The sequence below is a fragment of the Hemiscyllium ocellatum genome, unplaced genomic scaffold (genome assembly GCF_020745735.1).
Source record: "Hemiscyllium ocellatum isolate sHemOce1 unplaced genomic scaffold, sHemOce1.pat.X.cur. scaffold_204_pat_ctg1, whole genome shotgun sequence".
NCBI classification, from domain to species: Eukaryota; Metazoa; Chordata; class Chondrichthyes; order Orectolobiformes; family Hemiscylliidae; genus Hemiscyllium; species Hemiscyllium ocellatum.
Window position 1 is genome coordinate 548,553 of NW_026867957.1, and position 27,463 is coordinate 576,015.

General features: G+C 45.2%; 1 long non-coding RNA gene across 3 annotated transcripts; it reads left to right on the forward strand.

Moving 5' to 3' along the window:
- The first annotated feature begins 645 nt into the window (after nt 1–645).
- LOC132810954 (uncharacterized) lies at nt 646–27,463 on the forward strand. 3 transcript variants are annotated; one of them, XR_009643168.1, is made up of 5 exons: nt 1,000–1,083; nt 1,338–1,444; nt 5,864–5,963; nt 25,402–25,967; nt 27,364–27,463. It is a non-coding gene; the product is annotated as an uncharacterized LOC132810954 (long non-coding RNA). The 3 variants fall into 3 exon arrangements; XR_009643167.1 differs by lacking the exons at nt 1,000–1,083; nt 27,364–27,463 and adding an exon at nt 646–711 and having other exon boundaries at nt 25,402–26,086; XR_009643166.1 differs by lacking the exon at nt 27,364–27,463 and having other exon boundaries at nt 25,402–26,086.

The following is a 27,463-nucleotide window of genomic DNA, read 5'->3' on the forward strand; positions in this document are numbered from 1 at the left end:
TTACCACCAGACGCCTGGAGGAAGAACGCCTCATCTTCTGCCTCAGAACACTTCAACCCCAGGGCATCAATGTGGACTTCAACAGTTTCCTCATTTCCCCTTCCCCCACCTCACCCTAATTCAAACTTCCAGCTCAGCACTGTCCCCATGACTTGTCCGGACTTGCCCTACCTGCCTGTCTTCTTTTCCACCTATCCACCCCACCCTCTCCTCCCTGACCTGTCACCTTCATCCTCTCCCCCACTCACCCATTGGACTCTATGCTACTTTCTCCCCACCCTCCTCTCGCTTATCTCTCCACGCTTCAGGCTCACTGCCTTTATTCCTGATGAAGGGCTTTTGCCTGAAACGTCGATGTCTCTGCACTTTGGATGCTGCATGAACTGCTGTGCTCTTCCAGCACCACTGACCCAGAATCTGGGTTCCAGCATCTGCAGTCATTGTTGTTACCTCCCATCACATGTCCCAACATCTCAGCACAAGCAGGACACACTGCGCATGCTCCAGCCAACAGTGACCCCAGGTGATTGATGTCAGCACCGGACCAATGAAAGGACGGTGGGCTGAGCTGGAGGACCTTGCGGGAGGTTGATCCTCCAACCAATCACAGTGAATGAAGGGCGGAGCTAAGGTAAACCATGTGATCACCCTCGCGCCCGACGCAGAGTCGCTGTAATAAATGCTCGGGAAGTTATGGAGAGAAAGGAGACGGTAAGGAAAGAAATAATCAGGGAAATGTGAGAGAAGCTGTGATGTCATGAGCGGAGAGGTTTTACAAACAAATTGTGCCTGTCGGAAAACACAAATGTGAACGTCCCAGTCCCGTGTTTGCAGTAAATGGGGAATTGCCTCAGCGGCTGCAGGCCTGAGTGAGCGCCGCCATCTTTATTCGGGACAACGATTCACTGGACACGTGCGGAGCCGCCATCTTTGTAGGGGGCAAGGTGCAGCCAGGCGCATGTGCAGCCTCTCTCGAGTACAGAGTCATTGTGATGACAGCAGCCAATCCTGCTCTGATTCACCTCTGGGCTCCCTCAGGACCACTTTGTCAATGTCCAGCTTCCTCAGTCTCCAACCATGGGGGTATGTTTGGTCTGTTTTATACTGTATTGTTACTTTTACAGACCATTTGTAAATGAATTTTTCACGTGGCCCAGCCCCTGACCATGTGCTGCTCTATTATCAGATTATTTTATCTTGAATATTTTTGAGTCAAGAATTCTTTTTTCCAATAAGCAAGTGTGTTTTCCTTCAGTTTCTGGCTATCAAATTCTGCACCACTTTCATTCCCTGTCATGCATTTTGCACCCCCTTGAACTGTGTTTCTCTTTCCACAGATCCCAGTGATTAATGCCAAAGCCCTGTTGCCTGGGGAGAGGGTGATGCTTGACTTTCTTGTACAGCTGCAGTTTGTGTGGTGAAGGTGCTCCCACAATGTGGTTGGGTAAGAGACATTACAGATTATTCATTACAGCAACAGTGATGATTTGAAGATAATGTCCAAACCAAGAACAGTTTGTAATTTTATTATCATGCTTATAATTTCATATAAAATATCATTGAGAATTTTAGATATAAAGCCAGAGATGGAGATATTAGGTCAGGTGACCAAAAGCATTGCCAAAAAGCAGGTTTTGAGGGATGTCTTAAAGGTGGAACGCAGACCTGTGATGTTTTGTCTGCAAATTCCAGACCATGTTGCTTTAGCAACTGTAGAATCAGCTACACAGTTGAAGTAATGAATTAACAAATTATTAGGAGTCTCGAAGTAAATGGATTGACGAGGTCTCAAAGGATGTGTGGTGCATGGAGCTAGGGATGAGAACAGCCAGGAATCAAGTCAAGAATGAGAATTTTAAATTGTTGTTGCTTATAGGAGCCTTTTGACGGGTGAACATATTTGGGGAGAAGTGAGTACGTGGGCGATAGAGCTTTCAATTTTTCTTGAGATTACAGGGAGGTTGAATTTGGGAGGCTGGCCAGGAGTGTGTTTGGATAATTTAAGTCTGGAGATAACACACGATGGATGAGAGTTTCAGTATATGAGCTGAGATGAAGGTGGAATCAGCTAGAAATAGTGGTGTTGGAGTGGGACTGGGCTGTCACTCTTACCTCACCTCTGGGATTCAGCTGGTTGTCAGGTTGTGAATCAGGTGGTAACACAATCGGGAGCTGAGTGGCCCTGGTGGAGCCTAAAATGAGTGTCACTCAGTTGGCTGTTGCTAAGCAGCTGCTTGATAGCCCTGTTGATGAATACTTACATCACTTTCCTGCTGATCGAGGGAAATTGCCTGGGTTGGAGTTGACCTGTGTTTTTGTGTTGAACATCCCTGGGCAATGTTCCACATTGTCAGTCAATGCCAGTGCTGGATGGGTACGTGGCTTTGTGGGTGGCAAGTTCTGGAGCACAAGTTATCAGTATAATTGCCAGAATGTTAGCAGGACCCATAGCCTTTACACTACTTAACCATTTCTTGGTCTTATTCGAACTAAGTCAAACTGACTTAAAACTCACGTGTGTGATTTTGGAAACCACTGTTGAAGGCTGAGATGGATCATCCCACTTTGCAACTGGCTGAGAATTGCTGCAAATGCTGTATGGATGTGTGAGATCCCTCCGTTAGTTAGGGTGGGGATATCTGTTGTGCTTCCTGCAACAAGTTGATTAATTGTCCATTACCATTCACAAGTGGGTGTGGCAGAATTCTGATCTGATCCATTGGTTGTGGGATCGTTTAGCTCTGTTGCTTGATGCTGATGCTGTTTAAAATGCAGATGGTCCCGTTTGGTAGCTTCAACAGGTTGGCACTGCATTTTTAGGTATGCCTGGTGCTGCTCATGGCATGCCATCCTTTCCTGTCCATTGTGATGGGTGAGTGCGGGATGTACAAACCCATGAGATTACAGATTGTGCTGGAGTACAGTTCTGTTGCTGTTGTTATCCCACAGTGCTTCAGAGATATCCAGTTTGAGATCCTACATCTGTCCCATTTAGCATGGTGATAGTACCACTCAGCACAAGGGAGGTTTTTCTCAACTTTAAGGTGAGGCTTTGTCTCCAAAAAGACTGTGGGATGGTCGCTCTTGTCATGGACAGATACATTTGCAGCTGATAGATTCATACTGATAAGATCTAGTATGTTTTTCCATCTTGCTGGTTCCGTGACCGCCTGCTGCAAACCCAGTTGAGCAGCTATGTCCTTGAGGACCCGACCAGTCAGTCAGTAATCCTGCAGCTGAGCTACTCTTGGTAGAGGACATTGAAATCCTGTACCCAGAGTAGGCTTGTCACCATTTTATTGCCTCAGTGCTTCCTCCAAGTGTTATTCAACATGGAGTAGCACTGATCCGTCAGCCGTGGGAGCACAGTACGTGGTAATCAGCAGGAGCCATGAGACTTCCTGGTGTCCAAAGTTAATGCTGAGTACTCCCAGGGCAAAAGGTGTGTACATCACTGTGCCTTCGCCTCTGCCTGGTCTGTCCTGCTGGTGGGACAGGACATATCTAGAGATTTCAGGAGAAAGTGAAGACTGCAGATGCTGGAGATCAGAGTGGAGAGTATGGTGCTGGAAAAGCACAGCAGGTCAGGCTGATGAAAGGCTTAGGCTCGAAACATCGATTCTCCTTCGCCTCAGATGCTGCCTCACCTTGTTATGCTTTTCCATCATCACACTCTCGATATCTAGGGATGGTGATGGTGGTGTCTAGCCATTATCTGTAAGGGATGACTCTGTGAGGATGACTATGTCAGGCTGTTCCTTGACTAGTCTGTGAGACAGCTCGCCACGTTTTGGCACAAAAAACCCGGATGTTAGTGAGCAGGATGTTGCAGAGCCGAGAGGGCTGATTCTGTGGTTGTATTTTCTGGTGCCTTGTTAGATGCCAAGTGGTCCATCCAGTTTCATTCCTTTGTTGAGACTTTGCAGTGATTAATGCAGTGAGTAGCTTGTTGGGCGACTGTCAGGTTGGCAGGATATTTTCTGCCATTGACAATAGTTCCTTGGAAATCAGGAGATTCCTAATTCGTTATTATTTCATGAATTCAGATTCCATCGACTGCCGAGCTGGGATTCGAACAGGGACTTCAGTTGTACATTTTAATATTCTGGATAAAAGTTAAATACATTAGGTTTGTTCACTCATTTTAAACATCACTAACCCTGGTTTTGTTTCTTTGTAAACACTGCCCACCATCCTGTCTCCTCCATCCTTCTCTCCAATAACAAGAGCAACGAGTACACTGAGTTTCTCTGTCACTAAGACTGACACAATCCGACCAGCTGCCTCTGCTGCTTCCCTCCATCCCACTAGCCCACTGAGACAAACTGCCTCACATGGTGTTCCTGGTTTTTGTCCCAAACTTACATCTTTCTCCTCTTGTCAAGTCTTATCAGAGCTCATCTTGATCTTTTCCTAGTCTCGCTAAACCACAGACATTCCAACTCTGTTTCCTCCCCGTCACTCCCCCTCGCCAATTCACAGATATTGTTCCTTATTCTGTCTGTCTGTCTTTTCTGGTTATGTCCTTCTCATCCATTCTGCAAAAAAAAACTAACATTTAACCTCCCCATCATTTGTAAATCCTGCTCCATCCCCACTCTCCCTTTCCTTTATGAATTCCTTGTATTTGGTGTCCCTCCAGGATCTATCCTTGGTCCCTACTGTTTATCACCTACATACTGCCAGGAGGTGACATTGTCTAAAAGCACAGTGTGAGGTTTGACATGTACACTGACGATGCCCAGCTCTCCCTCCCCATCATCCCTCTCCATTGCTCCATTGTTACTCAGTTATCAAACTGCTTATCACATTCCCACTACTTGATTAACTGCAATTTCCTCCGATGAAACATTGTTACGGTTAAATCCATTACCTTCAGTTGCTAATACAAATTCCTTTCCCTTACTGCTGAGCCCCTCCCTCTCACTGGGTGCAGTCTGAGGTAGAACTAGACTCTTCACAATATTGCTGTCATATCTGACTTCAAGGTGACCTTCTAATCAGACATCTACACAATCACAAACACCAGGAATTCCAATCTCTGAAACGTTGCTTGTCTCCACCTCACCCCAGCTCCATTGCTACTGAAACCCCTTACCCGTGTCTGTGTTACCTTAAACTTGGTGAATCCGAAACAGAACCCTTGATTTTGTGACTGGCCCAGAATCTGCTGGCTTTCAGTGTTTCCTGCACAATTACCCCAGATCCCTTTCTGGTGCAGCTTTCTACAGATTCCACCATGTAAATAGCACTCTGTTCTCTTATTGTCCCCTCCAAACTGACCGACTTGACATCTTCCCAAATTATACTCCATCTGACAACTTGTTGCCCCCTTCTCCTGTGTATCTCTCTCTCTTCACAATCCTCTTAGCACTTTACAGTTATGCCTTTTCTAGGAATTCCCCCACCCATTCTTCTAAACATTTACTGGGAACAGTGGGCAGTGTGAAGCATGCAGAGATGCTCTGTTTTTAGAGATACTCTATGGGAGGAACTTGCTGCCCATTGGTCAGAATGGAGACAACTTGCCCATCGAGCTGCATGAACCTTTCACCCCCCCTACCCCCATGTCTTATTGATGAGGCACAGCGGCAGCACGGAAGGGAAAAAAAAGAAGCAAATCCTGCTCTCCGCATCTCACTGACTCCTGGAATATTCTGTCCCATGTGTCAAAAATCTGCCCTGTTCAGTCGCATGAAATCCCAAGGTGGAAACTCACAGAAACCCACAGAGGTTTCCCCCTGAACTGACTGCTGACCTCCACAAGGGGTAATGTGTCCAGTCATCCTGGGCCAGGAGGAGGAGATGGTGTGAGTTTCTAACCTGAACTGACAGTGATGGAGTTTATAAACTTGTATTACAGGATACTACAGGTGGACATTCAGATGGTAATCTCAGTCATTGTAACACTAAACTCTGATTGAATTAGTCAATTCATCAGGACCTGGATATTCGCATTGTGTGTGAGTATTGTATTCCATCTGAATCCCATTTGCTGCATAAAAGTTCTCTTTGAATCTTCCCAAACCTTTTATGTGTGTCCTGTAATCCTTGTATAATGAGCTGATGGGTGTAAGGTTTATTATTATAATGTATAATTTCTGTAAATCCCTCTGTCACAGCTCCCCTCAATTGCCTTTGCTACAAGGAGAACAACCTCAGTTTCCCCAAACCCCTGATTCCCCAGTGTCTGTTTGATTAGATTACTTACAGTGTGGAAACAGGCCCTTCGGCCCAACAAGTCCACACCGACCCGCCAAAGCGCAACCCACCCATACCCCTACATTTACCCCTTACCTAACACTAGGGGCAATTTGGCATGGCCAATTCACCTGACCCGCACATCTTTGGACTGTGGGAGGAAACCAGAACTCCCGGAGGAAACCCACGCAGACACGGGGTGAACGTGCAAACTCCACACAGTCAGTCACCTGAGTCGGGAATTGAACCCAGGTCTCTGGCGCTGTGAGGCAGCAGTGCTAACCACTGTGCCAGCATGCCGCCCACGGCTCTCTATAAGACACACATCAGGATTGTGTTGGAACGTTCTCCACTTGCCTACATCAGTGCAGCCCCCAACAATATTAAAGAAAGTGAACATCCTCCAGGACAAAGCACTGTGCCGTAGTGGTGTCCCATCCACCCCTTCAGCATTCCCTCTCCCCATCCCAGAGACACAGTGGCATCACTGTGTAAAAGGTAAAGGCAGCATTGTCCCCCCAGACCATAGGGCTGCTCTCTCATTAGGGAGGAAACTGGAGCCCCTGGAAGAAACCCATGCAGACACTGGGAGAATGGGCAAGTCCCACAGAGACAGTTGTCCAAAGCTGGAAACGAACCTGGGGCCCTGGCAGCAGGGCTAATCACTGAGCCACTGTGCCACCCTAAACTTGTAATTTGATTCACAACTACCACTTCCTCTGATAGTTCATTTTACACATAAACCATTGTCTGAACAAAAAAAAAACAGAAACGCCTTTTTAAAGCCGTTCTGCTGTCACCTTAAAAGCTATGTACCCAGTCTTGAATCGCCTCCCTGCCTGGAAAGGACACCTGGTATTCACATTACTGATACTACCCCTCCATGATTTGAGTCTAATAAGGTCACTCCTCAGCCTCCTGCGCGCCAGTGAAAGAAGTCGCAGCCTATCCAGCCTCTGCTTATGATTCAAACTATCTATTCCCATCAACGTCCTGGGAAATCGCTTCTGAATCCACTCCAACTACATAATGACCTCCCGATATCAGCATGACCAGAACTGGACACAGAATTCCAGAAAAGGCCTCCCCAACATCCAAAATAACGTCCCAACTCTTGTACTCAAAGGTCTGAGCAATGAAGACAAGTGTGCTAAGCACCTTCCTAACCACCCTGTCTCCATGTGACACAGACTTGAAAATCCTGAACCCCTACTCGAGGCCCTGTTTTTAATTACTGTAACTCTGCCCTCGTTTGTTTTTTCAAGATGTAATATTTTGCATTTATTCCAGACCAAAAATCCCAAAAAACCCTGAGCATTAAAGACAGTAGGAGTATACTTAAGAGGGAAATCAGGAGGGCAAAAAGGGGACAAGAGATATCTTTGGCAAATAGAGTTATGAATAATCCCAAGAGTGTTTATAAATGCATTAAGAACAAAAGTGTAACTCGAGAGAGAATAGGGCTCCTCAAAGATCAGCAAGGTAGCCTACATGTGGAGCTGCAGGAGATGGGAGAGATACTAACTGAATATTTTGCATCAGTGTTTACTGTGGAGAAGGACATGGGCAATATAGAATGTGGGGAAATAGATGTCGACATGTTGAATATGTCCATCTTACAGAAGAGGACGTGCTGGGCGTCTTATAACCCGTAAAGCTTGGTTACTCCCCAGCACCTGATCAGGTGTACCCTAGAGCTCTGGGAAGCTGGGAATGTGATAGTTGGGCCTCTTGCTGAGATATTTGTATCAACGATTATCACAGGTGAGATGCCGAAAGACTAGAGGTTGGTTAACGTGGTGCCGCTATTTAAGAAAGGTGGTAAGGACAAGCAAGGGAACTATCGCCCGGTGAGCCTGACATTGATGCTGGGCAAGTTGTTGGAGGGAATCCTGAGGAACAAGATGCGCGTGTATTCTGAAAAGCAAGGACTGATTAGTGATAGTCAGCATGAATTTGTGCATGTCTCTCAAAATTGATTGAGTTATTTGAAGATGTATCAAAGAGGATTGATGAGGGCAGAGAGGTGGACATGATCGATGGAATTCAGTAAGGCACTCAACATGGTTCCCCATGGAAGACTGGTTAGCAAGGTTAGATCTCATGGAATATAGGGAGAACGAGCCGTTTAGATACAGAACTGGCTCAAATGTAGAAGGCTGGGTGGTGGTGGAGGGTTATTTTTCAGATTAGAGGCATGTGACCAGTGGAGTGCTGCAAGGATCAGTGCTGGGACCACTACCTTTCGTCGTTTATATATATATGATTTAGATAAGAGCATAGGAGGTAGAGTTAATAAGTTTGCAGATGTCACCAAAATTGGAGGTATAGTGGATAGCGAAGAGGGTTACCTCAGATTACAACAGGATGTTGTTCAGATGGGTGAGAAGTGGCAGATGGAGCTTAATTCAGATAAATGTGACGTGCTGCATTTTGGAAAAGCAAATCTTAACAGGACTGATACACGTAGTGCCAAATTCCTAGATAGTGTTGATGAACAAAGATATCTTGCAGTGCAGGTTCATATTTCCTTGAACGTAGAGTTGCAGGTAGATAGGATATTGAAGAAAGTGTTTGGAATACATTCCTTTATTGATCAGAGCATTGAGTATAGAAGTTGGAAGGTCATGTACAGGACATTGGTTAGGCCTCTTTTGCAATATTGTGTGCAATTCTGTTCTCCGTGAATCGGAAGGATGTTGTGAAACTTGAAAGGGTTCAACAAAGATTTACAAGGATATTGCCAAGGTTTGAGCTGCAGGAAGAGAGCAAAAAGGCTGGGGTTTTCTTTCCCTGGAGCATCAGAGAGTGAGGGGTGACCTCCATAGAAGTTTATAAACTCATTGGGAGCATCGATAGGGTAAACAGACAAGGCCTTTTCCCTGAATAGGAGAGTCCAGAAATAGAGAGCATAGGTTGAGGGTGAGAGGGGAAAGATATAAAAGGGAACTAAGGAGCAACTTTTTCACGCAGAGTGTGGTGCGTGTATGGAATAAGCTGCCAGAAGAAGTGGTGGAGGCTGACAATTATAGCATTTTAAAGGCATTTGGATACTTGACATGAATAGGAAAGATTTAGAGGGATATGGTCCAGGTGCTGGCAAGAGAGATAAGATTAGGTTCAGATATCAGGTCGGCATGGACAAATTTGACCGAAGGTTCTGTTTAGTGCTGTTCATCTGTGACTCATAGGGTTTCGGTCCCTTCAAAGATAAATCTTAGTCTGTTTTATTTAGGTAAAGCTACAACATTCAGTAGGGCGACGGTTTGTTTCTTTAAATACACATCTTATGATACTTTGATTAAGTTTTTTAATATAAAATATTGGTACTAATTTATTCTAGAGTCATGTTTTGTAAAGCTGTAAGACTGTGTGCCTTTTTCTGGGTCTGTGGACTGTTAAGGTGCAGTGATGGCCATTCGTACAGTGATGTGCTCTTACTGTTGGATGTAGGAGATTAAGGAAAGTTTCAATGATCATGATTGTCTGCAGGAAGTGAGGAAGCAAATCCTGTAGGATTTCATGGATCAGATGGAGCAATAGTTAAAGGTAATGAAGAATTTACAGGAGCCGGGGTGTGTGATAGGTGACAGTTTCAGAAAGGTAGGAAAACTGCCGATCCAGTCAGGTAGATGGGTTTCCTGTCGGAGAGGGAGGAGTGGAGGGCAAGTAGTGCCGGAGTCTCCTGTGGTTATTTCCATCTCAAACAAGTATACTGTTTTGGAAAGTGTCGGGTGTCACACTCTCAGAGGAATATCGCACTGACAGCCAAGTTACTAGTGTAATGAATCTAGTGTAATGTGAGGTATACCAGGTTCCACGTGATCGATGATGATGGGGGCTCTCTCATCTGCAGCACAGACTGCAGTTTCTGGAGCTGACAGTGAGACATCAGAATGGGGTGGTGCCTCCCTACTGTCTGGGTGAAGGATGGCTCTGAGAGTGCAGAATATTCTGAAAGGGGAGAATGATCAATGGGAGGTCGCTGTACATTGGTACCAATGACATCAGAGAAAAGGATGAAGTCCTGATGAGAGAATATAGCAAATTAGCCTGGAGGATAATAAGCAGGTCCTTGTGGGTAGTAATATCTGGATTACTCTCTGTGCCACATGCTAGTGAGAGTAGGAATAGCAGGGTGGAGCAGATGAATGCGTGGCTAAGGATTTGATACAGGGGAGAAGGATTCCCATTTTCGAATCATTGGAATCTCTGCTGGGGTAGAATTGATATGCATAAGAAGGAAGGATTACACCTGAATTGGAAGTGTCTGATATCCAAGCATGGAGATTTGCTAGTGCTGCTTAGGAGGCATTAAACCAGTGAGGGCATGGGGGTAATCCTAAAGAGATAGTGAGAAAGGAGGTAACCCTGAGGCTGGTACAGTTGAGAAGTTAGACAGGCAAGGGCAAGGCACAGAATGAGGTCGGACTGACAAGGTACAATAGACAATAGGTGCAGGAATAGGCCATTCTGCCCTTTGAGCCAGCACCACCATTCATTATGATCATGGCTGACCATCCACAATCAGTATCCTGTTCCTGTCTTATCTCCGTAACACTTGATTCCATTATCTTTAACAGCTCTATCCATCTCTTTCTTGAAACTATCCAGAGACGTGGCCTCCACTGCCTTCTGGGGCAGTGCATTCCATGTGTCCACTACTCTCTGGGTGAAGACGTTTCTCCTCAACTCTCTTCTAAATGGCCTCTCCCTTATTTTTAACCTGCATCCTCTGGTTCTGGACTCACCCATCCATGGAAACATGCTTCCTGCCTCCAGAGTGTCCAACCCTTTAATAATCTTGTAGGTCTCAATCAGATCCCCTCTCATTCTTCTAAACTCCAGTGTATACAAGCTCAGTCGCTCCAATCTTTCAACATATGATCATTCCGCCAATTCCGGGAATTGTCCTCGTGAACCTACCCAATACTCCCTCAATAGCCACAATGCTCTTCCTCAAATGTGGAGACCAAAACTGCCCACAATACTCCAGGTGCGGTCTTACCGGGGCCCTGTACAGCTGCAGAAGGACCTCTTTGCTCCTATACTCAATTCCTCTTGTTATGAGGGCCAGCATGCAGTGAGCTTTCTTCACTACCTGCTGTACCTGCATGCTTGCTTTCATTGACTGATGTACAACACACCGAGATCTCGTTGTACTTCCCTTTACAAAACATGACTCCTTTTAGATAGTAATCTGCCTTCCTGTTCTTGCCTCCAAAGTGGATAACCACACATTTATTCACCTTAAACTGCATCTGCTATGCATCCGTCCTCTCACCTAGCCTGACCAAGTTAACCTGTATTCTCATAACATTGTCCTCACATTTCACCCTGCCACCCAGATTTGTGTCATCAGCAAATTTGCTAATATTACTTTTAATGTGTTCATCTATTTTATCAATGTATATTGCGGTCCCAGGACCGAGGACACAGCTGCGGTCCCAGCACCGAACCTTGTGGTACCCCACTAGTCACTGCCTGCCATTCCGAAAGGAAGCGTTTATCACTACACTTTGCTTCCTGTCAGCCAGCCAATTTTCAATCCCAGTCAGTATATTCCCCTTTGTAAATCCATGCTGACTCTGAGGAATCCTATTACTGCTATCCAAATGAGCCATAATTTCATCTTTTGTAATTGACTCAGCGTCATTCTCACCACTGACATCAGGCTAACCGGTCTATAATTCCTTGTTTTCTCTCTCCCACCTTTCTGGAAAAGTGGGACAACATTAGCCACCCTCCAATCTGACTCTATATCTCCTGATTCTGTATCTCCCCCTTCGCAAGGGACTGAACGTCATCCCTCACCAATAGGGCCATCCCACCCCCTCTGCCCATCAGTCTGTCCTGTTGATAGCACTGCACTGCATTTATGTCAATGCAAGAGGTTTTACAGGGAAAGCAGATGAGCTTCAGATATGGTTTTGAACATGGGACTGGGATATAGTATGCATTACAGAAACGTGGCTTAGGTTGGAAAGGACAGGTAGCTTAATGTTCCAGGGAATAGATGTAAGAGGAAGGACAGAAAGGGGGATAAGAGAGAAGGTGGGATGGTGTTTTTGATTTGGGATAACATTATTGTTGTGCTTAGCGAGGATATTCATGAGGGTTCGCCCGTTGAAATTACTTGGGTGGAACTGGGAAATAAGAACAGGATGATACCTCATTGAGGTTGTCTGTGTAGGTTTCGTCCAGGTGCTCTGGTTTCCTCCCACAGACCAAAGGTGTGCAGGTTTGGTGGATAATCCAGGCTGAATTGCCCATAATGTTCAGGGATGTGCAGGCTATGTGGATTGGCCTTGGGAAATGCAGCGTTACAATGGTAGGATAGGAGGCTGTGAGGGTCAGTGTGGATGTGATGGGCCGAATGGCCTGCTTCCACACTTGGGATTCTCTGACAATAATTCTACTAGTTTTAAAATAGTTGCAGAAAATAATAGACCAGATCTAAAAGCTGGTGTTCAAAATTGGACAAAGGTGAATTTTGACGGTACAAGGCGAGAACTTTCAATATTTCTTTGCAACCCCAGGCAAAGGGATGGCTGGAAAGTGGGAACATAAGAACAGAAGGAATAGGAGCAGGGGTAGGCCATCTGGCCCGTCAAGCCTGCTCTGCTATTCAATAAGATCAGGGCTGATCTTTTCATGGCCTCAGCCCCACATTCCTGCTCTCTCACCATAACCCTTAATTCCTTTCCTGTTTGCAAATCTACATTTTGCCTTAAAGACATTCAAGTTGATAACATCAACTGCTACACTCAGCAGGGAATTCCACAGATTCATAACCCTTTAGCTGAAGAAGTTCCTCCTCAACTCTGTCCTAAATCAGATACCCCCTTACTTTGACGCTGTGCTCTCTAGGTTGACCCACCTCCCAGTGGAAATAACCTCCCTGCTTCTATCTTATCTATTCACTTCTTAATTTTATTTTTTCCAATACAACTTCCCATTCTTCTAAATTCCAACAAGTATAGTCCCAGTCTATTCAATCTCTCCACATACACCATCCCTCTCAACTCCCAACTCAAACTAGTGACCCTCCTCTGCACCCCCTCCAGTGTCAGGAGACCAAACCTGTATTCCAGTACTCCAGGTGTGGCCTCACCAGCACCCTGTACAGCTGCAGCATAACCATCCCTCTAGCAAGGAAGGACAATGCACCCTTCACCATCTCTTCTAGTCCCCTGGGATGCATTCCATCACGGCCAGGAGACCCATGTACTTTTGGGCTGTTATCTTTCCCAACACTACCTCTTTACTGAGAATGACTGTTTCCATGTCCTCATCTGCGATTGCCTCCATAGGCCTGTGAAAATGAGACAACAAGAGTACATAGACAGTATGTTCCTGTTAAGGCCAAGTCTGGTAGGTGTAGGGAATGCTGTGTGTCTAGAGAAATTGAGGGACTGGTCAAAAAGATGAAGGAGGGATATGGCAGGTACAGACAGCTGGGTTTTAATGAATCCCTCAGAGTATAGGGGCAATAGGAGTACACTCGAGGGAAAACAGGAGGGCAAAAAGGCTACAAGAGATAGCTTTGGGGGGGAAAGAGGTTTAAGGACAATCCAAAGAGATTCTACCAAACACTAAGGACAAAAGAGTAACCAGGCAGAGAATAGGGACCCTCAAAGATCAACAAGGCTGTCTGTGGAACCACAGAAGGTGGGAGAGATACTACCCAAGGATTTCATGTCAGCTTTTACTGAAAGAGGATATGGAAGCGAGAGAGTTTGGAGAAATAAATAGTGATATCTTGACAACTGTCCATATTACAGAGGAGGTTGTACGGAATGTCTTATACAGAAAGCTGAGTAAATCTGTGGGACCTGATCAGGTGTATGCCAAATCTTTGTGGGAAGTTAGGGAAGTGATTTTCGGGTCCCTCGCTGAGATATTTCTACCACCGATAGCCACAGGTGAGGTGCTGCAAGACAGGCACCATTATTTGAGAAAGGTGATGAGGAAAGGCCAGGGAACAATACACTGGTGAGCCTGAGGGTAGTGGCAGACAAGGTGTTGGAAGGAATTCTGAAGGACAGGTTTATATGTAATTGGAAATGTAAGAAGTGATTAGGAATAGTCAGCATGGCTTTGTACATACATCACTAACTTGGACTTCAGAAAGACATTCAAAAAGGTCCACATAACAGACTGGTTAGCAAGTTAGACACCATGGGATGCAGAGAGAACCAGCTATTATATACAAATTGGCGGGAAGGTTGGGGACGGAGGATAGTGCTTTTCGGACTGGAGCCCTGTGATGAGCAATATGGTGTAAGGATCGGTGCAGGGTTCACTGCTTTTCATCATTTATATCAATGATTTCTGTGAATATATGAGGTATAGTTAGTAGGTTTACAGTAGACATCAAAATTTGAGGTGTACTGGACAGCGAAGAAGGTTAACTCAGAGTACAATGGGACTTCAATCAAATGGGCTGAGGATTGTCAGATCGAGTTTATTTCAGATAAATGTGAGATCCTCCATTTTGGAAAAGCAAATGAGGGCAGCAATTATACATTTAATGGGAAGGTCCTGGGGAGTGTTGCTGAACAAAGAGACCTTGGAGTGCAGATTCATAGTTCCTTGAAAGTGGAATCATAGGCAGGGTAGTGAAGAAGGTGTTTAGTGTACTTGCCTTTACTGGTCAGTACATTTGAGTAGTGAAGTTGGGACGTCATTTTGCAGCGGCACAGCACATTGATTCATCCACTTCTGGAATTCTGCTTTCAGTCCTGGTCTCCCTGCTATCGGAATGATATTGTGAAACTTGCAAGGGTTCGGAAAAGATGTGCAAAGATGTTGCCAGGTTTGAGGGTTTGAGCTATATAGGTAGAGGGTGAATAGGCTGGGGCTGTTTCCCCTGGAGCATCGGATACATTTGTGAGGAGCATGGATAGGATGAAATCCCAGGGTCTTATTCCCAGGATATGTGAGTCCAAAGCTTGGGGCACAGGCTTCAGGTGTGAGGGAAAAGATTTAAAAGGGATCTAAGGGGCAATGTTTCCAGCTGAACATAGTACGTGTGTGGAAGGAGCTGCCAGAGAAAGTGTGGAGGCTGGTACAATTACCCAATTATGCCTTTGAGATGTTTTATGTGATTAGCAAAAGTTTAGAAGGATATACGCCAAGAGCTGGTGGATGGGATGAGATTAATTTAGGATATCTGGTCAGCATGGACAAGTTTTGGATCGAAGGGTCTGTTTCTCTGCTGTACATCTTTATGGCACTACTAAAATTAAGATGGGTTTCTATTTTATGGAGAGTTAGCAGAAGATCAACTAATTCTTCTTGGAGCTGAGAAGGTTAGGCAGGAATTTCGACCAGGAGCAGATTTCTTTCCAGGATATTTAATTTACAGAGAGACAGAGGGAGAAATTATTAACGTCACAATTTTGAGTAACTACCTTCAGGTAAATGGCTAATAAAATAGGTTAAAAATGTGAAGATTATTGTACTCACTAAGTTCTGAGCATCTGGAACAGTTTGTCCGCCAGCTGGATGCAGATCCAGTAGTTATTGAGAAAACGAATTTAGAATGTAACTTTTTGAAGGAAGGATTTGGAGGTATACAGACAAATGGGAGGTGAGTTGGGATAGACTGGCACCATGTCCAGAGCGGCCAGTACAGCTGAATAGCCCCAAACCCTTGTCCTCTGTGTTACTGCCCCATTCACTGTGAATGATGAAGCTTATCCCAGGGCAGAGTCATAAAGACACACAGCATGGAATTAGACCCTTTGGTCGAACTGGTCCATGCCGACCAGATATCCCAACATTTGGCACATATCCCTCTACACCCTTCCTATTCACATACCCATCCAGATGCCAAATGGTGTAACTGTACCAGCCTCCACCACTTTCCTGAACAGAAAATTCCATACAGGCACCCATCTCAGTGTGAAAAAAAGTTGCCTCTTGGGTCACTTTTAAATCTTTCCCCTCTCAACTTAAACCTACACCCTCTCGTTCTAGACTCCCCCACCCCAGGGAAAAGCCCTTGTCTATTTTTCCCATCCATACTCCTCATGATTTTATAAAGCTCTATGAGGTCACCCCTCAGCATCCGATGCTCTTGGGAGGAGCCCACTCATGTCACAATGGGGCCCGGATGATTGACAGCAGCTTCAGACCAATAGGAGAATTGGTGTGATCCTCCAGCCAATGGGAGTGAATTGGGGTGGGTCCAGCAGGCCAACACATGGCCATGAGCTGTGCAGGCGCAGTGTCACGGTGAGGGGGTGGGGAGGGGGGGACCTAGTGAGTGTGAAGGGAGTGGGAGAGACTGCAAAGTCTGGGGAAGAAATGGAGCTATTGTGGACTGGGAGGGTTTATAAACGCACAGTTTTAGGCTGCTAGACCTGAATTAGAAATTCCTGGTAAATTAGAACCAAAAGAACTGCGGATGCTGTAAATCTCGCACAACAACCAGAAGGTACTGGTAAAACTCAGCAGGTCTGGCAGCATCTGTGAAGAGAAATCAGAGTTAACATTTTGGATCCGCTGACCCTTCCTCAGAACTGATGTTACTGAAAATTAATGTCGGTTTATATGCAGAAGGTAGGGGTTAAGGAGTAAATGATAGGTGGTAATATAGTCCAAGAGCAGTTGGACAAAGGAGTGGATAACGATCTGGCTGGGGGAGGGTGAATAGCTGTTTCTGGGGACTGTTCGTGGCTAACTATAGCTAATGTGTAATGGCAGGCTATGTGATAACAAGGCCTTGTGTGTGGGTTAAGAGGCTAGGGCGCTAGGACATTGGAGAGTTCAGGACGTAAAATTATTGAATTTGATACTGGGGATAGAGGTGTGCAGGGTCCCCAAGTAGAAGATGAGGTGTTGTTCTTCCAGCTTGTGTTAACGTGTGGCACTGGAAAAGCACAGCAGATCAGGCAGCATCTCAGGAACAGGAGAATCAACGTTTTCGGCATATTCCTTTTATCAGGAATGCCGGGATTGGGTGGGGTGGGAGGGAGTAAGAGGGCTGAGAGATAAATAAGAAGGGTGGGTCCGGTTGGTGGGAAGGGAGCTAGGAAGGCAATAGGTAGATGTGGGTGGAGTGGATAATTGGAAAGGACGATGGACAGGTGGGACAGTTCAAGAGGGTCGTGTCGAGTTGGAGGGTTGGATCTGGGATAAGGCAGGGGAGGGGAGATGAGGAAACCTTGATTCTGTGGTTAAAGGGTCCCAATGTGGAAGATGAGGTTTTCTTTCTCCAGGCGTCGGGTGGCTGGGATTTGGTGGTGGAGGTGGCCCAGGACGTGAATGTCCTTGGCGGAGTGGGTGGGGAAGTTGAAGTGGTCGGCCACAGGATGGTGGAGTTGGTTGGTGCATGCATCCCAGAAATGTTCCCTGAAACATTCTGCAAGTTGGTGTTCTTTGTCAACTCCCCAGTAGAGAGGAGACCACATCGAAAGCAAAGGCCATAATAGGTGAGGTGTTTGGATGCGCAGGAAAATCTCTGCTGGATGTGGAAGGGCCCTTTTGAGGTGTGGGCACAGGTTTTACACCTCTTGCAGAGGCAAATGGAGGTGCTGGGAGGGGACGGTGGGTTGGTGGGGAGCATGGATCTGACTAGAAATTCACAGGGAATGGCTTTTGAATGTAATGGAAATGTTTGAAGTAAAAGATAGTTACTACTCATTTAAATTCTCTTAATGGGAGTAACTAGCTGAAACTAGAGAGACGTTGTGACAGGAGACCTCAGACCCGTGGTATGCTCCTCTTGTACAATGTGGGAAATAAGGGACACTTCCAGTGTCCGTGACGGCTATGTGTGCAGGATGAGTGCCCATCTGCAGCTACTGGGAAACTGCTTTTCAGACCTGGAGCTGAGAGTGGACTCACTGTGGAGCAATACTGAGAATGTTATGGGCAGCACGTTCAGTGAGTTAGTCACACTGCAGGTGAGGGTTACACAGGCAGAAAGGGAATGTGTGACCATCAGATCAACTAAAAGGCTCAGGAAGGGAGTGCAGGACTCCCCAGTAATCATTCCCCCTTCTCAGACAGATATTGTGCACTGCTTGGGATTCTATAATGGGGGGAACAGGTGGGGTGGACTCTCGGGGGAAATCAGCAACAGCCAGGTTCATGACCCCACAGAGAGCTCCGCTGCACAGAACGGGAGGAAGGAGAATGGCAGAGCTATAGTGACAGGGGATCCAGTAGTCAGGGTCAGAGGCAGGTGTGTCTGTGGCCACAGACATGAATCCAGGACAGTGGAATTGAACCCAGGTCCATTTATTGATGAGTGCACAGAACAATAAAGGTCAGTGTCCCAAATGCAACCTTCAGCACTTGGTCACCCTGAAGCTCTACTGTCCAGGGACTGTGCACTTGTGCTGAGCCCTTCAGAGGGCTTGAAGGAGATGGGGAGAAAACAGGAACAGGGTTGTGTTGTAGATCTACAAACTAACCGTCACCCTCCGCTTTTGGTCTCCCCCCTCTGTCTCCCACCTCCCATCGTACCTCCTCCCCACCGCAGGGAAAAGACCTTGTGTATTTACCTTATCCATGCCCCTACTGATTTTATAAACCTCTATAAGGTCACCCATCAGCCTCTAACGTTCCAGGGAAAACGGTGAATTCAGCGTCTCCCTGTAGCTCAAATCCTCCAACCCTGGCAACATGCCTGTAATACTTTTCTGACCCCTTTCAAGGTTCACAAAATTGTTTTGATGGGAAGGAGACCAGAATTGCACACAATATTCTAAGCGTGACCTAACCAATGTCCTGTACAGCAGCAATATGACTTCCCAACTTCTGTACTCCGTGCTCTGACCAATAAAGGAAAGCATACTAAACTTCTTCACTAATCTATCTACCTGCGATTCTGCTTTCAAGGAGCTATGAACCTGCACTCCAAGGTCTCTTTGTTCAGCAGCACTCCCGAGAACCTTACCATTAAGTGTATACTCCCTGCTAATATTTGCTTTTCCAAAATGCAGCACCTCACATTTATCTAAATTAACGTCCATCTGCCACTTCTCAGCACATTCAACCATCTGATCAAGATCCTGTTGTAATCTGATGTAATCCTCTTCACTGTCCATTACACCTCCAATTTTGATGTCATCTTACTAACATTACTTCCTATATTCACATCCAAATCATTAATATAAATTATGAAAATTAGTGGATCCAGCAACGATCCTTTGTGACACCCCACTGGTCCCAGGTCTCCAATCTGAAAATCAACCTTCCGCCACCACCCTCTGTATTCTATTTTTGAGCCAGTTTTGTATCCAAATGGCTAGTCCTCTCTGTATTCCATGAGATCTAATCTTGCTAACCGGTTTCCCATGGGGAACCTTGATGAATGTCTTACTGAAGACCATGTAGTTCATCTCCACCGCTTTGCACTGTCAATCCTCTTTGTTGTTACTTCAGAAGAATTGACTCAAATTCATGAGACGTACAATGCCATTATTAATATCCACGACTTAATTCTGTACATTGGGGTCGGTGTCACCCATTTATAGGTATTAATATTCTGGATGAAGTTCATGTACACCAGCTTTGTGTTAGTGACTTTGTATTGTATCTTGTTAATATCACCAACACAGGTGGGTTCCTTTGGAAAGGCAGTCCCTATATCCCTAACCCCCCTCCCATCTGCTGTGCCTCCTCCATCCCCACCATCGACAGTAAGTGGGAGGGGCTCATGGAGTTTCCATGTGAGTGAGATTGAGAACATCTTCCCTTCTTTCCACTAGCCCACCATGAAATGGTGGTCGTGTCCTTACCTCTGGGCCAGGAGGATCGGGTTCAGGGTTGAGTAACAGCATCTTTGAAAAGGCCCAAGCCCAAGCAACCAGGCCATACTGTCTCCCAGCTGTCCCTGCCTGAGCCTCCAAACAGAACCTTCCTGTAGTTTCTCTCCTGTTTGACTCTCCCATTGCTCAGTTTGTCCAGGATCCCCTCCTGCAGCTGCACTGCTCCTGTCCCTCACTGACCTGTCCATTCCCCGTGTCCCTCCACATTCATTCATTGTTTACAATCCCATTGTCCCAGTCCTCCAGCCCCGCCCCCTCCACCCTATTGGACAGCAGCTGCTGTCAATCACCAGGGCTCCTGTGTGATCTGGAGCATCCTCTGTAGGAAGGGAGACCAGTGCACACGCACAGTGCTGGGCAATTGGTGGCGTATGTGCAGGCTGGGTCAGTGCCAGGAAGGGAGGCTGTGGGTGTGTGGGATTAATCTGTCATTGGCAGCTCCCTCCCTTCCTCCCTCTGAGAACAGGACCCAGGGGAATGGCCCCTCCCCCGGTATCATGACAAGTGGTCAGCGTATCAGTGTGGGGAGCATTTTGCAGAAAGTTATCAGAACTCGGGAATGTTATGGAAATGAACAAAGATGGGCCTGCAATTAAAGTTCAAACTTGATTCATTTTAGTTCAACCAGATATGATTTTGGCCAGTGTGTGCAGGATGATTCTTTTCAGAGTATGGGAGTGGGGTAAATAAATAAGAGGTTCCAGATTGTGGAAAAAAAATCAGTGCGTTCTGCCCCAGAAGGGAACCCTGAGAGGTTTGGGGAGGATTCACTAACACCCAGGAGGCTCCGAGTCAGACTCATTGATTTGACTTGATTAGATTAGATTTCCTACAGTGTGGAAACAGGCCTTTTGGCCCAACCAGCCCACACTGACCATCGGAAGAGTAACCCACCCAGACCCATTTCCCTCTGACTAATGCACCTAACACTGGCCAATTTAGCCTGGCCAATTCACCTGGCCTGTGCATCTTTGGATTGTGGGAGGAAACCGGAGCACCCGGAGGCAACCCACGCAGGCACGGGGAGAATTGAACCTGGGACCCTAGTGCTGTCATGCCACCCTTTTTTTTGGTTCTTTGTCTGCAGGCAGGAGCTAGGAAGCTGAATTCAAAGAGAGGAGAGTGAGTTAGAGCTGGGTGTGAAGGAAAGGAGTGAGGAGATTGGTTTGGATTTCAGCTCACAGAAGAGAGAAATTGTGAGACTGAGATTTAATGTTGTGGGGGAACAAAGAAACTACAATTTAATACTATAATTGTCTCATGAATTTCCATCCTGTGTTAACGGTGGTGACTTGTTTTCTCAGTTGTCGGGTACTGAACGGGCAGATTTGTGGATGAGAAATTCAAATTGAGCTTCATGTTCAGACCCGATGGTTACTTGATCCGTGCCGATCTGAATATCATTGGCCTTTTCATGTGGAAGGGAAGGTGTGTATTCTGTCCGTGGGCAAATATTTCAAATGTCAGTGTGTCTGGAAAAAATACTGAGACACAGCCAAGTCCATGTTAGCGTGGTGACTGTGGAGAGAGATTTAATTTGCTTTTAAAAGTCTGAAAAAACATGGCACATTTCCAAGGGACAATTAAGTCACAGATTTGTATGAGGATAAGTTTTAAATTAACCATGCAATCAGAAAGACACAAGGATACCTGCAGCATGGAAAATGCAATGAAAATGGAATTGTTGTAAAGGAGTTGATTCTCGATCATGGTTTTTTATCCATTAGTGTTGTCACGTCGGTTCCAGTGCCATGGGGAAATACTGGAAATGTGATGAATGTAACGTAGGTTTCAGTTATTAAACTGGAAAAAGTGCAGACGAAACTTACAAGAAGTTTTGCCAGGGCTCAGGGGTCTGAGTTATAGGGAGAGGTTGGACAAGCGAGGATTTTTGTTTTTTGTTTAGAGCAGAGGAAACAGAGGGGGGATCTTTTCTAGAAGTGTGTAAGACCATGAGAGGCTTGGGTAAGGTGAATGCACTCAGTCTCTTTCCCAGGAAATCAAGGAGTGGAGGCATCAGTTGAAGGTTAGAGGAGAAAGAATAAAAGGGAAGCTGAGGGGGCAACAGGTTTACACAGAGGGTGGTATGTATAAGGACTGAGCTGCCAGTGGAAGTGGTTGAGGTGGGTACATTAACAACAGGTAAAAGACATTTGGACAAATACATGGATAGCAAAGGGTCAGAAGCAGATGGGCCAAGTGCAGGGAAATGGGGTTAGTGTGGATGGACATTCTAGTCAGTTTGGGCCAAAGGGCCTGTCTCTGCTGTAGGGCTCTGACTCCAAGTATATTTACTATTTCTCCTGCTATCTCTGGGAGCACCTGGGATGTATTCCATCAGGGCAAAGAGACTTATCTAACTTTAGCTCCATTAGCTTGCCCAGCTCTAACGCTTTTGTGATAATGGTTATTTCTTTTTCCTCACCTTCCGCAGTTTCTTTATCAATTCTTGGCATGTTCTTCGTATCATCCACTGTGAAGACTGACTGCGGTGTACTCCTATTCCTGAACCCTGCTGGATAGGAATAACTACATTAGCAGAACTCTGAGAGGTCTTCTTTGAGTCTTTATTGATGAGACATGGCAGTTACCTGGATAGTGTACATGCAGAACACCTCCAGGCAGCATCAGGTAACTCCCCATCTGTCCGATGTATGGCTCCCATTCTTATACCTTTGTGGTTTGTGGTTTTGAATGGATGCTGCCTCTCAGTATTCTCTCCATGGCAATGGCAGTTAAAAAGTCGAGTTCAGCTCAGCACTTTGTGGTTAAACCACATACCCCTCCCCCACGCCCCTGTGGCTCAGTGAGGTATCTGACAGGCACTTCAGTTTCAGCTGGGCTGTCTGTCAGGATTCTGATGTGGAAGAACTGGTGTTAGAGCGGGGTGGGCAAAGTTTAAAAAAAAAACACACATCACCAGGTTATAGTCCAACAGGATTATTTGGAAGTACAAGCTTTAGGAATGTGCTGTGATTTTGAACTTGATCAGGATTATCTCTATTGTCACAGTTTCATGTTTCAAAAATGACAGAGGCCATATGTTCCCCACACAATAGGTTCCCCTCTAGCAGTGCAAACTGCTATTCTGGCCCTGGGGACAGCTACTCATCACTTGTCTCCCCCAATCCCATTTAACGTTCTGCTGATCTTTAAAGTTTTTCTAATCTCCTAGTTTCTCCTTGCTCTTTGTCAATTTGTGTGTTTTCTATTTCAATTTGATAAGACTCCCTTATTTCCTGAGCCACCCAGGGCAGATTACTCCTTTTCCTACAGTCCTTCCTTTTCCCTGATATATACTTTTGCTGAGCAGTTTGAAATATCCTTTGATATTTCTCCACTGTCTGTCAACTGTCCCACCCTAAAGTCTTTGCTTCCAGTCTACATTAGCCAACTCCTGTCCTATCCTATTGTAGTCTGCTTTGTTTAAGCATAGGATCTGGATTGGATTCAATCTTCCCGCTTTCCAACTGTATTCTAAATTCAACCATACTTTTCACAAGTCTTTTATCAGATTACAAGGTGAGGGGATGTTTCCTGGGTGTTTTGATTTTCATTATCAGAGACCTTGGCTTTGTAATAAAGTACAGGATGGATATTCACAACAGAGTATTCTGGACGGTGTGAATGTACTACACCATCTAAAACCATAAATCACTGTCTCCCCTCAGTTTACATGATTTGGAGAATCCGATGTTGGACTGGGGTGTACAAAGTTAAAAATCACACAACACCAGGTTATAGTCCTTCAGGTTTAATTGGAAGTACACTAGATTTTGGAGTGTTGCTCCTTCATCATGATCCAATTACACCTGTTGGACCATAACCTGTTGTGTGATTTTTAACTCATCTCAGTTTCATTATCATTATCTCTTACATGTTTCCTCACTATCTAAGTTTGGAACACTAATCCACCTGACTAGCCTGCTTTTTCCAAAAATCTCCTTTGGTGAAGGTGGTGAGTTTTGGATGCAGCTTTCCAGTTATTACCTTAAGAAGATGAGCACTGGGCACAGGAGAGGGGATGCAGCCCTTCGAACCAGCCCCACCATTTAATACGGTGATGACTGAGCTCACCTCGGTCTCAGCTGGATTTTCCCACCTGCTCTCTCACCCTTCATCTCATTGCAAATTCAACATCTGTATCTCTTCAGTAAATTTCCTCTTTGTCCTGGCATCCACTGTATTTTGAATAGGAATTCCACAGATTTACAGCACATTGAGATAGGTACATTCTTCCACAGAGAATAGAATAGAATCCCTACAGTGCAAAAACAGGGTATTCATCCATGGAGTCCACACCAATCCTATAATGAGCATCCCATTCAGACTCACCCATTCCCTGTATTTCCCATGGTTAATGGTTTAACCTGCGCATGCATGGATACTGTGGGCAATCTAGCATCGCCGATCCACTTTACCTGCACATATTTGGACTGTGAGATGAAACTGGAGCACCCAGAGGAAACCCCACAGACACGGGGAGAACGTGTAAATTCCACAGGGTCGTCTAAGGCTGGAATCAAATCCAGGTCCCTGACGCTGTGAGTAAGCAATGCTAACCATTGAGCCACCTCTACTTAAAATCTGCTCCTCCTATGAACCTCCCCACCCCCCAGTTGACTGAATCTATATTCCTTACATCAGTAAATCAAGTTGTGGAAGCAGATGTCTCAGTAAAACCCAGTGACAGCCCACAGGTCCTGTCTGTCTGAATGGGGATCGTATACACAACACCCTCCAGCACACACTTTTCATTCACTTTCTCGAGACAGGGCTCCAGTGGCTTCATGGGGACTACAACTCCCACAATTCCTGAGGCAGGGACCACGAGTGTGTACATGTACAGAATGTGGGCAGGTTTTGGAACATATGCTTTGGGTAAGTATACTTTGCGGAAAGTTTTTCACACTGGCTGGAGGAGGAATGCATCTGCTTATTGTATTGATCTGCTGGGGGGTCAAAGTGTCACCACACCCATGTAGGACCACTCTCCATCCCCAATTCATTGTAATGCTGGGAATCGACCAATGGGCATCAAAGAAGAATCTGACCCATTCTCCCAGCCTGAAGGACCCTCTTCTGTCCAGGATCTGCCACCTCCCTTTCTGTTTCCTTGTGTTTCATTCTGCTGTTACATTATTGACTTGCAGCAACTGAAGGGAAAGGAAGTGAACCCAGAAAGGGTGCTGAGTCTAACAGGGACGGGAAGTGGTGGAATGGATCTGTTTATCAGTAACTCCATGAGAATGGGGAGGGTGTACACTAGGGGGTAGCAGAGTCAGAATGGTGGGAGAGAGTAAGTGGGCTGGAGGGTTACAGCTTTGGGGGAAGAAAGGGGAAAAAAAGATATTCCAGAGAAACAAGAATTGTCTGTTCTGAATTTCTAATCTGTATATATTCCTTTATACAGGGTGCTACATGGTGAAGGTTTGCAGACTGAAATCTCAAAATCATGTGCAGATTGTGATTAAGTTAACCAGCATTTGAAGAACCAAAGATAGAGAATCACTTGGCCAAAATCCAGCAACACTCTCCCTCCCAGCATTGTCTGTCACTCTGCACCAAATGGACTGTGAATGGTTCAAGACAGCAGCTCACTCCCATCTTCTCCAGGGTAACTAGAGATGGGGAATAAATGCTGGCTGAGCCAGTGATGCCCATATCCTGGAAAAGGGTTCTATCTCTCGTTGCTGAAATCCCGTTGATGTTACTGCAGGATGAAGAGGGATGCTGAGTGTATCCTCCAGGAGGCAGCACCATCACATTACCCCTGCCTCCACCCACACAGTAACACCGCAACGTCACTGGTACAAAAGGCAGTGAAACCAAAGGAGGACTTAGATATAGTTCTTCGAGGTAAAGTCATGAAAGGGGATTGGAACACAGCAGGAACAGGAGACTGGATGGTCAGCTGTTTCCCATTGAATGGTGGAGCAGGATTGAAAGGCTGAATGGCCTTCTGCTGCTATCTCCCAGGTATGTATATAGCCATGGAGCCCAGGTAGGAAGGAGTGGGCAGGGATTCTCCAGGAGATTGCACTTCCCCAACAGTTTTCAGTGAGGGATGGTTTGATGGATTTTATTTAACATTTATCTTTAACACAAGGTTTGTAAATTTTGGTTTTAAAATGTTTTCGAAGTTTTTTGCACAGCAAATAAAATTAAAGAAAATAAATTAAGATGTCTGAATATAACAGTTTCAAAACTTTCAAATTCCACACAGACAGTCACCTGAGAATGGAATCAAACTGAGATCTCTGATGCTGTGAGGCAGCAATGCTAACCACTGAGCCACCATGCAACCATACGCAATGAGTAAAATCAGTGATACATATGCAAAGACATATTTCAAATGAACACACTCCGATATTGTCAAAGCATGTCAAATTTACATTCAATATGAATAGGTGAATGGAAAACAAAAAAAAAGAAAATTCATGAATGAACATTAATTAGAAATTTAATATGATCAAAGGTCATAACAATATTTAGACGAATTGCAATTTTTAATAACAAATGTAGGTAATTAGCTGACTAATGAATAATTGGAAGTGGCATATATTTATTTTACAAATGAAGAAAGTGACTTGTTTTACACGTTTGTCATTCTGCAGTATTTCAATGTATGTGTTCGAAATGTTTGAATCAAGCTCTTTTGAACAAAAAAAAACTGACCATTTACGATCACTTCGCCTGATAAGTTGGAAATAGATATAGTGACCATATAGGAAATTGAGCTTAGAATGTTAACTAAAATGGCTGAAGCACATTGGCTGTATTGCCCAGCATCCTGAGCGAACAAATTGCTAATACAGCAAATTGCACAGGCTGGGTAAACATGTCCAATCCCACAGATCTGAGAATGACATAGTACCAGCACTAGGTCAAAGGGCAGCCATCAGAGGAGTACTGGTGCCTTACGGTCTAGCTGTAACACAGTAATGAGGTTTGAATGTTTACATTTAAAGAGCATCTTTGAGATTTGACTGTTGCCTTGAAAGAGCTAGAAAAATAATGGGAGTTAATGTCTGACTTTAAAGATAGTGTTAATATCTTAACCAGATGGGTGCTGGTGTCGGTGTGTTAAGATTTAGAGCATTTTTTGATGCGTAAGCTTACAATTAAGTATACTTTGATTAATATACTTTGCGATAGCTTAATGACACGGGACTCTGTATTGCGTGAGAAGTTATGTATAAATGTAACAACTTTCCCTATCAACGGTGAGAGAATCCACTCTTTAGTACCCAGTGTGGTCTAAGTGGCTTTTCTCTCCCAAGCCTTGTTAGTATATTCATATACTGATAGTCTTGAATAAAAACAGTACTGTTGAAGTGTATTAATTAAGTGGTGGTTCTCTGTTCTTGGACAGGCGTTCACAGAAAGCCAGGTAACGTGGCTGAGCTTTCACACGCCTTTTCACCTTTAAGACCACAACATTCTCAAACATTTTCCACGAATTTAGAACCAGC